Source organism: Podarcis muralis, chromosome 5, assembly GCF_964188315.1.
Source record: "Podarcis muralis chromosome 5, rPodMur119.hap1.1, whole genome shotgun sequence".
NCBI classification, from domain to species: domain Eukaryota; kingdom Metazoa; phylum Chordata; class Lepidosauria; order Squamata; family Lacertidae; genus Podarcis; species Podarcis muralis.
In genome coordinates, this window is record NC_135659.1 from 5,032,093 (window position 1) to 5,045,894 (window position 13,802).

Genomic DNA, 13,802 nt, shown 5'->3' on the forward strand with positions numbered 1-13,802 from the left:
AGCCACTCTGGGCAGCTTCCAACAAAATATTAAAATAAAAAAGTCTGTCAAACATTCAAAGCTTCCCAGAACAGGGCTGCCTTCAGATGTCTTCTAAATGTCAGGTAGCTCTTTATCTCTTTGACATCTGGTGGGAGGGGGTTCCACAGGGCAGGCATCACTACCCTGTAACTTGGCTTCTCGTAGGGAGGGAACCGCCAAAAGGCCCTCAGCGCTGGACCTCAGTGTCCAGGCAGAATGATGGGGGTGGAGGCGCTCCTTCAGGTATACTGGGCCTTTGAGGCCGTTTAGGGCTTTAAAGGTCAGCACCAACACTTTGAATTGTGCCCGGAAACATACTGAGAGCCAATGTAGGTCTTGGGGGCCACTCCCAGTCACCAGTCTAGCTGCCGCATTCTGGATTAGTTGTAGTTTCCGGGTCACCTTCAAAGGTAGCCCCACGTAGAGCGCATTGCAGTAATCCAAGCGGGAGATAACCAGAGCATGCACCACTCTGGCGAGGCAATCCGCAGGCAGATAGGGTCTCAGCCTGCGTACTAGATGAAGCTGGTCAACAGCTGCCCTGGACACAGAATTGACCTGCGCCTCCATGGACACCATGAACTGAAAGGTCCCGGGGGCGTTACCCTGAGCCTCAGCCACAAGGAATGTGCAGCAGCAGAAAATGGTAACGCTGTTCTAGATTGCATCTATGGAAGTCCAGGGTCCTGGTGAAAGGAAGTCCAAGTCCTACTCTCTCCTACCTTGGTCAGGCCACACCTGGAGTCCTGTGTCCAGTTCTGGGCATCATCATTTAAGAAGGATGTTGACAAGCTGGAATGTGTGCAGAGGAGGGCAACCAAGACAACCAAGGGTCTGGAAACTAAGATTGAAGAGAAACACTTGAAGGAGCTGGGTAGGTTTGGCCTGGAAAAGAGGAAACTGAGAGGAGATCTGACAGCCATCTTCCAATATCTTAAGGGCTGTCACATGGAAGAGGGAACAAGCTTGTTTTCTCCTGCTCTAGATGGTAGGACTCGAACCCATGGATTCAAGTTATAAGAAAGTAGACTAAACATTCATAAAAACTTTCTGACAGTAAGGGCTGTTTGGCATTGGAACAGATTCCCATGAGAGGTGGTGGAAACTCCTTCCTTGGAGGTTACTAAGCAGAGGTTGGGTGGCCGTCTGCCATGGATGCTTTTGCTGAGATTCCTGCATCCCAGGGGGTTGGACTAGATGACCCTTGGTGTCCCTTCCAGCTATAAGTTTCTATGATTCTATGAAATTGATCTGGATTAATGACAGCCATCCACCAGTTCCATATGCAAAACTGCTTCCCACCCCACCCCCTTACTGATTAATATATATAAAAATACATTAAAGTAGACAAATAATAACTTACAAAAAGGATCAATAAATGTGTCACCTTTATTATATAAACTGTTATCATAATCACATGTCAAAATTTCTTTTGTGAATGAAATAAAATGGTTTCAATCAGTTTTTAATAACCAACAATCAAATGTAGTGCTTGGGGTACAGCTTAGATCAATTCCCCAGATGTTCAGTGTCCAGGGGTTCAGTGCCTGGCACCCAGAAACTCATGGCAAAGGGGAGTCTGGCACCAAGTAACTCATAACATTTCACTTCCTTGCAAGCTAAGGAAAGCTGTTGATTGGCAGAAGACACTGGGCAGAAACAGAAAGAAACAGGGGGATGAGGGGGTCTAAGGGTGAAGTCCTGCTCCTGTCCATCCTAATACTGGACAGATGATTACAGGATGTTGAGAAGGGTCATTTTTTACTATTAATTGAGAAACAGCAGCCATAGTCTAGGCCAGGAGTGTTTTTCCTTGGTGACACCGCCATGTTGAAAAGTGTGTGTTTGCTAGGTGTTTCCTGTCCTGTCCAGAAATGCACCGTGCTGGATGAAGCCAGCTCTAGATCCTTCCTAAATAAATAAAATAAAAACCCACTGGAAGATATATTTGAAAAATTAATGTTAAGGGGAACAATTCACATTGTTAAGCAAGGTAGCTAAAGCAACAGGGTCAGGGCCTCCATTGTGACACGTCCCCCTGCTGAGTGACTTGGCTGAGGACTTTGGGAAGAGCAACTACTTGAGGATAGTTCAGGAGAAAGGAGGTGGTTTGTGAGAAGTAATGATGTTTTCCGGCAAAATAAAGATTTCTTCTTCTTGAGTGTAAGTAGAATGTCTAATTCTTTCTGCATTCTGCTTCTTTTGCTCTCCCTCAGGATTTAGAAACATAGGGCAGTAAGGCAATCTGGAAAAAGCCTAAGTAAAGGTACAGGGACCCCTGACCGTTAGGTCCAGTCGCGGACGACTCTAGGGTTGCGCGCTCATCTCGCTCTATAGGCTGAGGGAGCCGGCGTACAGCTTCCGGGTCATGTGGCCAGGATGACGAAGCCGCTTCTGGCAAAAGCAGAGCAGTGCACGGAAAGGCTGTTTACCTTCCCGACAGAACGGCACCTACCGTATTTTTGGCTCTATAGGACGCACCGGACCATAAGACGCACCGGATTATAGGAGGGGGAGAACAGGGGGGGGGGGATTCTCTCCCTCTCTGCTCAGTGTCCCTTCAGCGAAGCGGCAGGAGAAATGGAGCCCCTTCCATTTCTCCTCCCGCTTCGCTGAAGGGGCGCTGCGCAGAGAGGGAAAAATGTGCACCGACCCCTCTCGCTCTCCAGGCTTCAGGCGGCTATCCGCAAGCCTTCTGAGTGCAGCGGGAACTCCTGCTGCGCTTGGAAGGCTTGCGGATAGCTGCCTGAAGCCCCCAGAGTGCAGCCTTTGAAGCCTCCGCAGAGCAGCGGGGTGAAGGCACCCCGCTGCCCTGCGGAGGCTTTGTGCAGCCATCCCCAAGCTAGAACAGTGAGACGGAGCACCGCGCAGCGCTCCTTCTGCCTGCTCTGGCTTTGGGCTTAGCTGCGCAGCCTGCATTCACTCCATAGGGCGCACACAAATTTTCCCTTAATTTTTGTTTTTTTTATAATATATTTTTTATTAGCAAACAAATCAAATCACAATAGTTGCAAATTACAAAACCGAATTTTAAATTTTGGTTGGGGGTACCCATGCTTCGAGCTCAGAAAGGGATCCAATCATCTCTAATTTCTGCTGCTTTGATCATTTTCCCTTAATTTTTGGAGGGGGAAAAGTGTGTCCTATAGAGTGAAAAATACGGTATTTATCTACTTCCACTTTCGAACTGCTAGGTGACTTCAGGTGGCTATCCGCAAGCCTTCGAAGTACAGCGGGAACTCCTGCTGCGCTCCGAAAGCTTGCGGATAGCTGCCTGAAGCCAACGGAGTGCAGCCTTTGAAGCCTCTGCAGAGCAGCGGGGTGAAGGCACCCCGCTGTCCTGCGGAGGCTTTGCGCAGCCATCCCCAAGCTAGAACAGTGAGACGGAGCGCTGCGCAGCGCTCCGCCTCACTGTTCTGGCTTGGGGGACGGCCTTTGAAGCCTTCGCAGGGCAGCAGGGGGGCTTCACCCTGCTTCCCTGCGGAGGCTTTGCGCAGCTAACCCCAAGCTAGAACAGCGAGACGGAGCGCTGCGCAGCGCTCCTTCTCCCTGCTCTGGCTTTGGGCTTAGCTGCGCAGCCTGCATTCACTCCATAGGGCGCACACAAATTTTCCCTTAATTTTTGTTTTTTTTATAATATATTTTTATTAGCAAACCAATCAAATCACATTAGTTCCAAATTACAAAACCGAATTTTAAATTTTTGTTGGGGGTACCCATGCTTTGAGCTCTTAAAGGAATCCAATCATCTCTTATTTCTGCTGCTTTGATCATTTCCCCTTAATTTTTGGAGGGGGGAAATAGCGTCCTATAGAGCGAAAAATACGGTATTTATCTACTTCGACTTTGTGCTTTCGAACTGCTAGGTTGGCAGGTGCTGGGACCGAGCAGCGGGAGCTCACCCCGTCGCGGGGATTCGAACTGCCGACCTTCTGATCAGCAAGCCCTAGGCTCTGTGGCCACCCGTGTCCCTACGGAAAAAGCCTATCGCAGACCAAATCCCCCTCCCAAACCTGGTATGTAAGGGCTTCCGGTTTTTCCGCCCTCCGTTGTGGATGTGCTTCGTGGGTTCTCTGCGCCTAGCAGCTGTTAGAGGGAACTTTGGGGGGCAACGCGGAGGCTACACGACCCCCAAAAAGGCTCTGGGCGTGGCCCAGGGCTGACATTGTCCGGCAGCGTCAAAAAAGGAACCCTTCGAAGCCCACGTCCTAACCAGGAGGTGAGTCGACAGAGAGTACCTAGACGCAAGGACACGAGCAATCCTCAGCAGCAAGCCTCAAAGTCCCAAAGGGTAAGAACGGCAGCTAACAAGGAGAGCTTGAGGAGAAGAGGGTCTGTGAGACTTATTAATACAAACTGAACTGCTCAGAAACAGACCCAAAAGACTAGCACATAAAGAGTAAAGAATGGTAGATTTTATCTTAAACATATTGGAAATCTTTCTCATTATACGTAAGCATAAGCAAAGATTTCTCTAACAAGTACCAGTAAGAAAAGGAAGACAGATTCAAATTTCACTCTGCAGCAGGAGTACTAGCCCATTAAAAGAAGCGGAATTCAAGGACTTAACTTGTTTTTTACTTTGAAGTGGCGTGAGCCCAGCGAAAGAGACTGAGTTAAAAGACTTGGATTGTCAGCGCTGTTTGTGGTAAAAGAGTGGAAGTTACTGGAAAACAAAGGTAAAAGAGAAGGCAACACTTTTAATATTGAACTTATATTAAACACTAACCTATAAAGATGGCAAAGATGGCATAGCGTGGTCTAGGAGAAACGGCTGGACTAATTGGAGAATCGGGAAGAGAAGAAAAGTGGCGAAAGGAGGGGCAGAACTGCACAAAAGAGGAAAGGGACTATAAAATTAAAGATGAGCATCTTTAGCTTGAGGAGGTAGTTTGTGAGAAAGGAAATACGTTTTCTGGTGTAATGAAGAGACTTTCTTCATCTAAAGTATAAGTAGGATTCCTAATTCCTTCTGCATTCTGTTTCTTTTACTATCCCTCAAGATTCAGAAACATAGGGAACCATGTCATGGTTAGATTAGTTTATAAAGATTGGCTGCGTGAGCTGCTGGTCTCCTGCTGTCACGTGCCAAAGATCCATCCCCTGGTCTGTGAGGAGGAGGAGGAAGAGATATTGGAAGAGAAATGGGAGGATGAAGTGATGGTTATGAAGATCAGAAGGAATCTTTAGTGAAGGTGAAAACAATTTATGTAAGACCAAGCGACCAGGGGATGGATGCCACCGATCTATAGATGGGGAGTGTTGATCTTTGTTCTTGAGGAACAGGGAGGCCAGAGAGAATCTGGATCACTGGGATGGGGGGAGGCAGCTCCCTGATTCAAGAAGAGTTCAGGGATGGGATGAGGAAGGGAGGAAGGGAGAATAACGCAAGCCACCTGGAGATCCTTGCAGGAAAGATGGGCCATCAATGTAGTAATCAATGAAAAAATTAAGAATTCTTTCTCTTCATTTCTCTTCATTTCTCTTCCAGGCAGCGATAGCAGTGAGGCCAGCAGCTCCAGTACAGCTCTACCCCACTCCAAGACCCAGTTCTCCCTTCGCCCAAAACCCAAGTATCTAAATAAATAAATAATAGGGATGCGGGTGGCACTGTGGGTTAAACCACAGAGCCTAGGACTTGCCTATCAGAAGGCTGGCGGTTCGAATCCCCACGACGGAGTGAACTCCCGTTGCTCGGTCCCTGCTCCTGCCAACCTAGCAGTTCAAAAGCACGTCAAAGGGCAAGTAGATAAATAGGTAATGCTCCGGCGGGAAGGTAAAGGGCGTTTCCGTGCGCTGCTCTGGTTCAGAAGCAGCTTAGTCATGCTGGCCACATGACCCGGAAGCTGTTCATGACCGGTCCGCCAATAAAGCAAGATGAGCGCTGCAACCCCAGAGTCGGCCACGACTGGACCTAATGGTCAGGAGTCCCTCTACCTTGATATATTTCAAAAACACTGAGTCTCCAGTGTGGTCTCTCGTCACAAGGAAACAGACTTTATAAAGAGGCAACCTTTCAAACTTCTTATAAATGGAAACTGGGGAAAGCCCCCTCCAAAAGAATAGACTGTGCCCAGTGACTAGCTGATCCACATGCCTGTTCAGTTGACGCTCTAGATGCCTACTCAGTTGTTCTCCAAGGCTGTTGAAAGAGAGAATGGCCAGTGTGGCAGGCTGTGCGAGCTGCTGGCCTCCTGCTGTTGTGCCCCTAAAATCCACCCCCTGGTCTCCGAGGAGGAGGAGGAAGAGATATTGGAAGAGAAACGGAATGAGGAAGTAAATATAATTAAAGAAAGGGAGAATAGCGTAAGCCATCTGGAGATCCTTGAAGGAAAGATGGGTTGTCAACATAATAAGAAATGGAAAGATTAAAAATATTTTCTCTTCTTCTCTCTTCCGGGCAGCGACAGCAGTGAGGCCAGCAACTCCAGCACAGATCTCCCTCCCCACCAAGACCCAGTCCCCCCCTTCCCCACAAACCCAAATAGAAAAATAAAATAAAAATCATCATCATCATTATTATTCTAATCAAGTTCCTTTACAAACATGCTATTCTCTGATCATCCTTTTATCCTAGGCGGTGCTTTTTCCTACGTTTGTGAGCATGAGTGGAAATCCTGAGTCTCGCTGCAGGAGTTGACAGTTTGGCTCCTTCCCTTGTTGTTGCTCCTAGATGGAACTGCGCATGTGCGAAGACAAGACAGAGCCTTCCAAACTGGATCAATAAACGTGTCACCCGTTGTCTGAAAACCACTGTCCTAATCACATGCCAGATTGTCTTTTTTGAATGAAATAAAATTCTTTCAAATAGTTTTTTAATGTTGGCATTTGTCTGTCTTGAGAAGCAATGGAGTGCGCCTCCGGGGGTGAGGTCAAAAGTCAAGCAACGGTGTCAGCAGTCCCAAAGTGACCTCTCCAGGGAGCAAGACTGGGCAGTGTGTCTGGAGGTCCTGGGCTTCCCAGATGACAAGACTCCCTGTCTTGGCCTTGCAGATGTGTCTCCAAGGAAAGCAGAGTTAGGCACCAGTTGGGCTGCAGGAGTTGTCAGAAGGGGTTGTAAACGGCGCCATCCAACCGCCTGAGGGACTCCACTCCAGATTTGTGTAGGCTTTACTCCTTAGCCTTTTCAGCTCCCAAAGATATCCCACAAGGCAAATTAGGATCAGAGTTTTCCTTCTCTTCGATGGGCTATCTTTATAGGTGGATGAGCCCCATCTGCCCCTCACTTCCCTCCACAGCATTGCAGAAACCACCTTCTTGACCACTGGGCCCACGCTTGGTCTTGTCCGCTCAATCTGCTGGAGCCCGTCTTGGCACACAGGGGAAGTTCCTGAGCATTTGAGATTCCTTGGCTGCTCTCACCTGGTTTAGGTGGCCAGTCAAACCGTTCCCAGGATGTGGCCTCTGTCACATGCTGACCGTTTCTAGGAGCAAGAGAACAAACTTTTTATTAAAGAATGGAAATGGTTGAATGAATAGTTACAAACTGTAAACAGATAAGAACATTGGCAGGATTATTGGAATAACCTGCAGTTTAATAAGATTATTTAAAGCAGATGCATAAATGAAGAAATTGAGGTAATTTGGATATGCATAAGATATGGAGAATCAATTTAAAGAACTGCAGAAAGAGGGGGAAGGAAGTCAAGTTTTGAAATGCTAAAATGACTGCAAAATTATTGAAATGTATAAACTTGAAAATCATAATTCAGCTTTCCAGTTATAGCTTTTGCGGTGATGAGGCATGTGAGCCTCAACTGTCCTGCATCTACTCCAGCTGAGGAATCACACACCTCCTCCCCAAGCTAGCGAGCCCCACCTGGGCTGTGGGTCCTTGCCTTCCGTCCCTCCCAACTGACAGTTGTTAGTTCTGGAATCCTGAGCTTGAGGGGGGGTACATCCCATTTCGCCCCGTGGGACACTCACCACCCCTTAGCCACCTGCCTTTGGCGCTGCAGCAGTGATGGCTTTGGTCCCTGAAAGAGCATGCAAGATCTCTCCCAAATCTCAATACATATTTTGCTCTCCTGGACATCTTGCAAGACTTCAATGAGATCTCACAAGATCTTGCAGAAAATCTCCAATCTGTTTACCTGCAAGCACACACCTTTAATTTTTTTTTCTTATTTAGTACAAATTTCTCAATCTAACAGATTTGCACATAGGATTCTGTATCACATGAAACGGCACATTTGTTTTGTTCTATTGTTACATTATTTGTGGCCTTCTAACACTTTGGGAGAAGCCTTCTCTCCCTTTTCCCTTAAAAAATGAGGATCTATGCTTTACACTCAGCAGGAAGGCCCATTTAAAAGGAAACATGTAGTTGTTTTGCTGCTGCTTTTTTGTGTTCTCAGGTGTCCAAGTTAGCCTCCTGGCCCTGCTCCTCCACTATACCACAGCAACATCCCCCACTAGGAATCCCTACTTGGCCTTTCATTGGCCATCAGCAATATCCGGTGGAGCCAGGTGGAGAGAAATGCCCCATCTTGCCCATCTTTGGGGTTTCAAGAGGTATAGCCTCTGTGCATGTACAGAATTCATGATTCAGCAAATCTATTAGACCACTGAAAGAGTTTATTTCCTCTGATTAAATTACCAAAGGAAGAAAGCAGGATTGGCTTTTCTCCCCAGGGACACAAGGAAGGGGAAGGTGTATGTTTAAGAAATCAAATTCCCCAAGGGCTGAAACTCTGTTCAGCCAGTTAAAAAACCCAAATTCTCTCCGTAGAGTGCTTCACATCTGGCGGGCAGGGCTTGTGTGCTTTGCTCATGATCCCTTGGATGTCCTGAGGCTGTTAGAGCAGCAGCCGTAAGTCTTGGGACTCTGCTGGGAGTGAGACAGTGTCCTCAGAAGGCAAAGAGTAACTGAGGTTCCCTTTTCTCTCCCTTGGAGGCCCTGAACAAGGAGCTGGCCAGTTCAGGGCCTCCATGGGAGAGAAAAGGGGGGCCAGCACTTGTGCTCAAAGGAGCTTTCATACGCGGTCATCCTGCCCCACACTCACATTCCAAAATATCTGCATGCTCACCTATCCAAGAGGTGGTTGGTCTTGGGCTGGGGGGTCCCAGAAGGCAGAATAAGTTGAGAAGCAAAGCCCAAGAAGTTGGAGGCATCCTCTTCGCATCCACCCAAACCCAATCTAAACAGCTTGGCTCCAGAACCAGCCCCTCCCTTCAGTTCTGTTCAGTTCAGAATGTCAGTTAAGAGGGACCACCTGTATTTTCTTGATTCTTGCCTGAGGTCATAATGGGCATGCACACTGGTATCTGTTTACCTGTAAGCACACACCTTTAGTTTATCTTTTTAAAAATAAAAATAAAATACAAGTTTCTCAATCTACCAGCTTTGCACAAAACAGCAGCCGTTTTGTGATCCATGGCAGTGAAAACCCCACGTTTTATGGCGCCCCCCCCAAAAAAATGAGGCTTCAGTGCCCTAACCCACAGGGTCACGATTTCTCCAAAGGTCCAATGTCATCTGATTCACTCCAAAGCAGCACCAAACACCCAGAGAATGCCCCCTGCAACATTGGGGGGGGGGGGCTTTGAAAACACTACATTTCCCATTGTTAGAGTGGCATACGAAGGATGAACAAGTTAAATCAGTGGTGATAGATTGGGCAAGACATGTAGGACATAACATAATGTTTGAGGATTGGGAAAGATTGTGGAAGAAAGGGGTCAAGTTCACTGCATGTACTGTACTAAAGGAAAACATAATGAAAATGATGTATAGATGGTATCTGACCCCTGTTAAATTATCAAAGATTTATCATAACTGTGATAACCATTGCTGGAAAGGTAAAGAAAAAGAAGGTACCTTCTATCATATGTGGTGGACCTGCCCCAAGGTGAAAGACTTCTGGGAAAAGATTTATAATGAATTGAAAAAAATGTTGAAATATACATTTATAAAGAAACCAGAGGCCTTTCTTCTTGGAATAACAGGTTTGGAATTGCCCCCAAAAGATGTTAAATTATACACTGGGCAACAATTTTTTACCTTTTGAATGTTGTCTAGATTTCTACAATTGATTTAGGGTATTTTTGCACTGCTGAATCAGGAAATGGCATCCGTTTCTCTCCATCAGGTCAGGTTGTTGTGCTATGTTGATTTGTAAAAAATCAGATCTTGTGACAAAACCGATTACATTTTGTGGCATTATCAGCTGATTTTTGTCAACACATATCATCCTAAATATGTTTTTAAGAGAAAATAATGTTTTTCCAACAACATATATTGATTACCTGATAGAAACATCGATTACTGTAAACTGAATGGTGGGCATTGATAAAGGTAAGAACACATAAATTGCACGTTGCTTCACCATTTTTCAAACTTCAGGGCTTGAACTTCCGTTTCTTGGAACTCCTGGAATGCTCAGCGGCAGGGAGGTCTCTCTTCAGAGTCCAACAGTAGTCAGCCATCATGACTGCGTCCCAGTGACCCTGATACCTGGTCTCCATCTCTTTCATGTCCTGATGGAATCTCTCCCCCTGCTCGTCACTCATTGAACCCAGGTTCTCAGGAAACCGGTCCATATGTGAAAATAGGCAGTGCATCTTGACGCTCATGTTGCAGCCCAGGTTTCTGAAAGCAGTCAGCATGTTGTTGACAAGTTCTGCATAGTTTCTGACCTTATTGTTGCTTAGAAAGTTCTTCACTACCAGAACAAATGCCTTCCACGCTTCCAGTTCCATTTCGTTCATTGAGTTTCGGAACTCTGGATCTCTGATGAGCTGACGGATCTGAGGACCGTCAAAGATGCCAGCTTTCAACTTCTCCATGGTCAATCCTGCCACAAGTGAAGCAGTCACCATCCTTGTCCAGAGCCTTTGGTGAACTGCTTGATTAAGCCGAGCTTGATGTGCAGCGGTGGGAAGAGTATTCTGTCTCTGTCCACCAGAGGGTCGTTGATGACGTTCCTTTCTTTGCAAGGCACCAATTCCTCCCGCACAGGCCAGTCCTTCTTCGTGTAATGCTGAGCACGGTCCCTACTATCCCACATGCACAGAAAACATGGGTACTTGTTGAAGCCAGACTGTTGTCCCAACAAAAAGTTCACCATCTTCAGGTCAACACAAATAAACCACTTATGCTGACCATAACCAATTTTCTCCAGCACATACTTCACTGCTTCATAGTTCTCCTTCAGTGTAGTCGAGTGAGCCAGGGGTATAGAGGCAAACTGGTTGCCGTTGTGTAGCAGAACACATTTCAGTGATCGCTTGCTGCTGTCAATGAACAGTCTCCAATCTTTGGGTTCATACTGTGGCACTCCAAGCTTGAGCAGAAGCTGCGCAATATCTGCACAGTACACCAAGTCCTTGTCTTCTGAGAAAAAACGGAGGTACTCTTGATGCCTGTTGCGGAAGAAGCTGATGTCAGAGAGGAGTTTTCCCCCCCTTCAATCTGGATGCCAACAGTTCGGCAGAGTCCTTTGACAAGCTGAGGTCGCGAACTAGATCATTCAACTCCTTTTGGGAAAATGGATGTGGAGCATCATCTTCAAGAACCACTTCTTCTTCGTGTCCTTCAGCACTGGAGGCATCTTTGTCACTAATGTCTGGAAGTTCTCCGAAGACAGGCACTGGAATTTCATCACAATGGGGCAGGACTCTTGAGGAGGAGGAGAAAGGGGAGGGAACTGGAAGGGGAATATATGCTCTGCGCAAATGGCTGTGAACTCATGCTTGTTTTGTGAATCTATCACACTTGCTCCTTCTGCCACCCCGGATGGCAGAATAAAGCTTTTCTCTGAAACTATTCCTTGAGTGTCTGTTGACTCCCATTTCCCCGTCCTGGGCGCAAAGCTCTTCTCACCCGAGGCTAAAAAGGCTACAAGCAGAGTCTGTAACCTGAAGTGTATGTTAACCCGAGGTACCACTGTATCACTGAATTTGTCCATGGCAAGTCTGCGTTTATCTGCAGGTTGTTCATATGTGGTGAGTTTATACTGACCCATCTCGTTATTAAATGTGGATTATAAAATTTTTGCTGACACTTTAGCAAAGAGATTGAAAAGAGTTTTGATGGAGGAGATTCATGGAGATCAAGCGGGCTTTCTCCCGAAAAGACACTTGTCGGGCAATGTAAGGAATATAATTGACATTTTGGAAAAGTTGGAAGTGGACATTAACACTAAGGCAGTTTTGATATTTGTGGATGCCGAGAAAGCCTTTGACAACATTTCTTGGAGTTTTATGATGAAGAATCTCCGGGGGATGGGGGTAGGCCAAGGGTTTGAAAATGGTATAGGTGCAATATACTCTGAACAGAAAGCAAAATTAATTGTAAATAATGTGCTTACAGAAGAGTTCAAGATAGAAAAAGGAACACGTCAGGGGTGCCCAATCTCTCCATTACTTTTTATATCAGTCCTGGAGGTTTTGCTTAACATGATTAGAAGGGACCAGTTGGTAAAAGGGATTCAGGTCGGAGCTAAACAATACAAATTGAGAGCGTTTGCAGATGACCTGGTACTTACATTACAAGAACCGGACGCTAGTACGAAAAGGGTATTGGAATTAATACAAGAATTTGGCCATGTCGCAGGATTTAAATTGAACAAATTAAAAACTAAGGTATTGGAGAAAAATTTAACACCTTTTGAAAAAGAAAGGTTTCAGAATGAGACAGGGTTAAATGTGGTTAAGAAAGTGAAGTATTTGGGCATAAACATGACAGCTAAGAATGTGAATTTATTTAAAGATAACTATGAGAAAGTTTGGACAGAAGTGAAAAAAGATCTAGAAATCTGGTCGAACTTGAAGCTTTCCTTGTTGGGTCGAATTGCGGTTATAAAGATGAATGTATTGCCAAGAATGTTTTTTTTTTTTTCAAACATTGCAGATTATTGACAAGATGGACTGTTTCAAGAAGTGGCAGAAAGATATATCTAGGTTTGTCTGGCAGGGCAAGAAGCCCAGAATTAAGTTTAAGATTTTAACTGATGCTAAGGAAAGGGGGGGTTTTGCCCTGCCAGACTTCAAACTTTACTATGAAGCGGCAGCATTCTGCTGGCTGAAGGACTGGCTACTTCTTGAGAATACAGACATTTTGGATTTGGAAGGTTTTAATAACATTTTTGGGTGGCGTGCATATCTGTGGTATGACAAGGTTAAAGCTCATAAAGGTTTTAAAAATCATATTGTCAGGAAAGCACTATTTAATGTTTGGACTAGATACAAAGATTTGTTGGAAAATAGAACCCCAAGATGGTTGTCACCAATGGAAGCTAAGGCTGTTAAGAAGCTTAATATGGAATCTAGATGGCCGAGATACTGTGAAATTTTAGAACACGAAGGGGACAGATCAAAATTGCAGAGTTTTGAGAAACTAAAAGGGAAAGTGAGAGATTGGCTTCACTATTACCAAATAATAGAGGTCTTTAAGATGGACAGGAAAATTGGCTTTCAGGTGAAAAAATCAAAATTGGAGTTTGAGTTGTTAGAATCCAGTACTAAAAATTTATCAAAAATGTATAACTTGCTGCTGAAATGGAATACTCAGGATGAAACGGTTAAATCGGCAATGATTAAGTGGGCTCAGGACATTGGTCATAACATTATGTTTGCTGACTGGGAAAAGTTGTGGACCACCGGGATGAAATTTACGGCATGTAATGCCTTAAGAGAAAATGTTATGAAAATGATTTATAGGTGGTACATGACCCCAGTCAAGCTTGCAAAAATCTACCATTTGCCTGATAACAAGTGTTGGAAATGTAAAGAAAATGAAGGTGCATTCTTTCACCTTTGGTGGACATGCCCTAAGATTA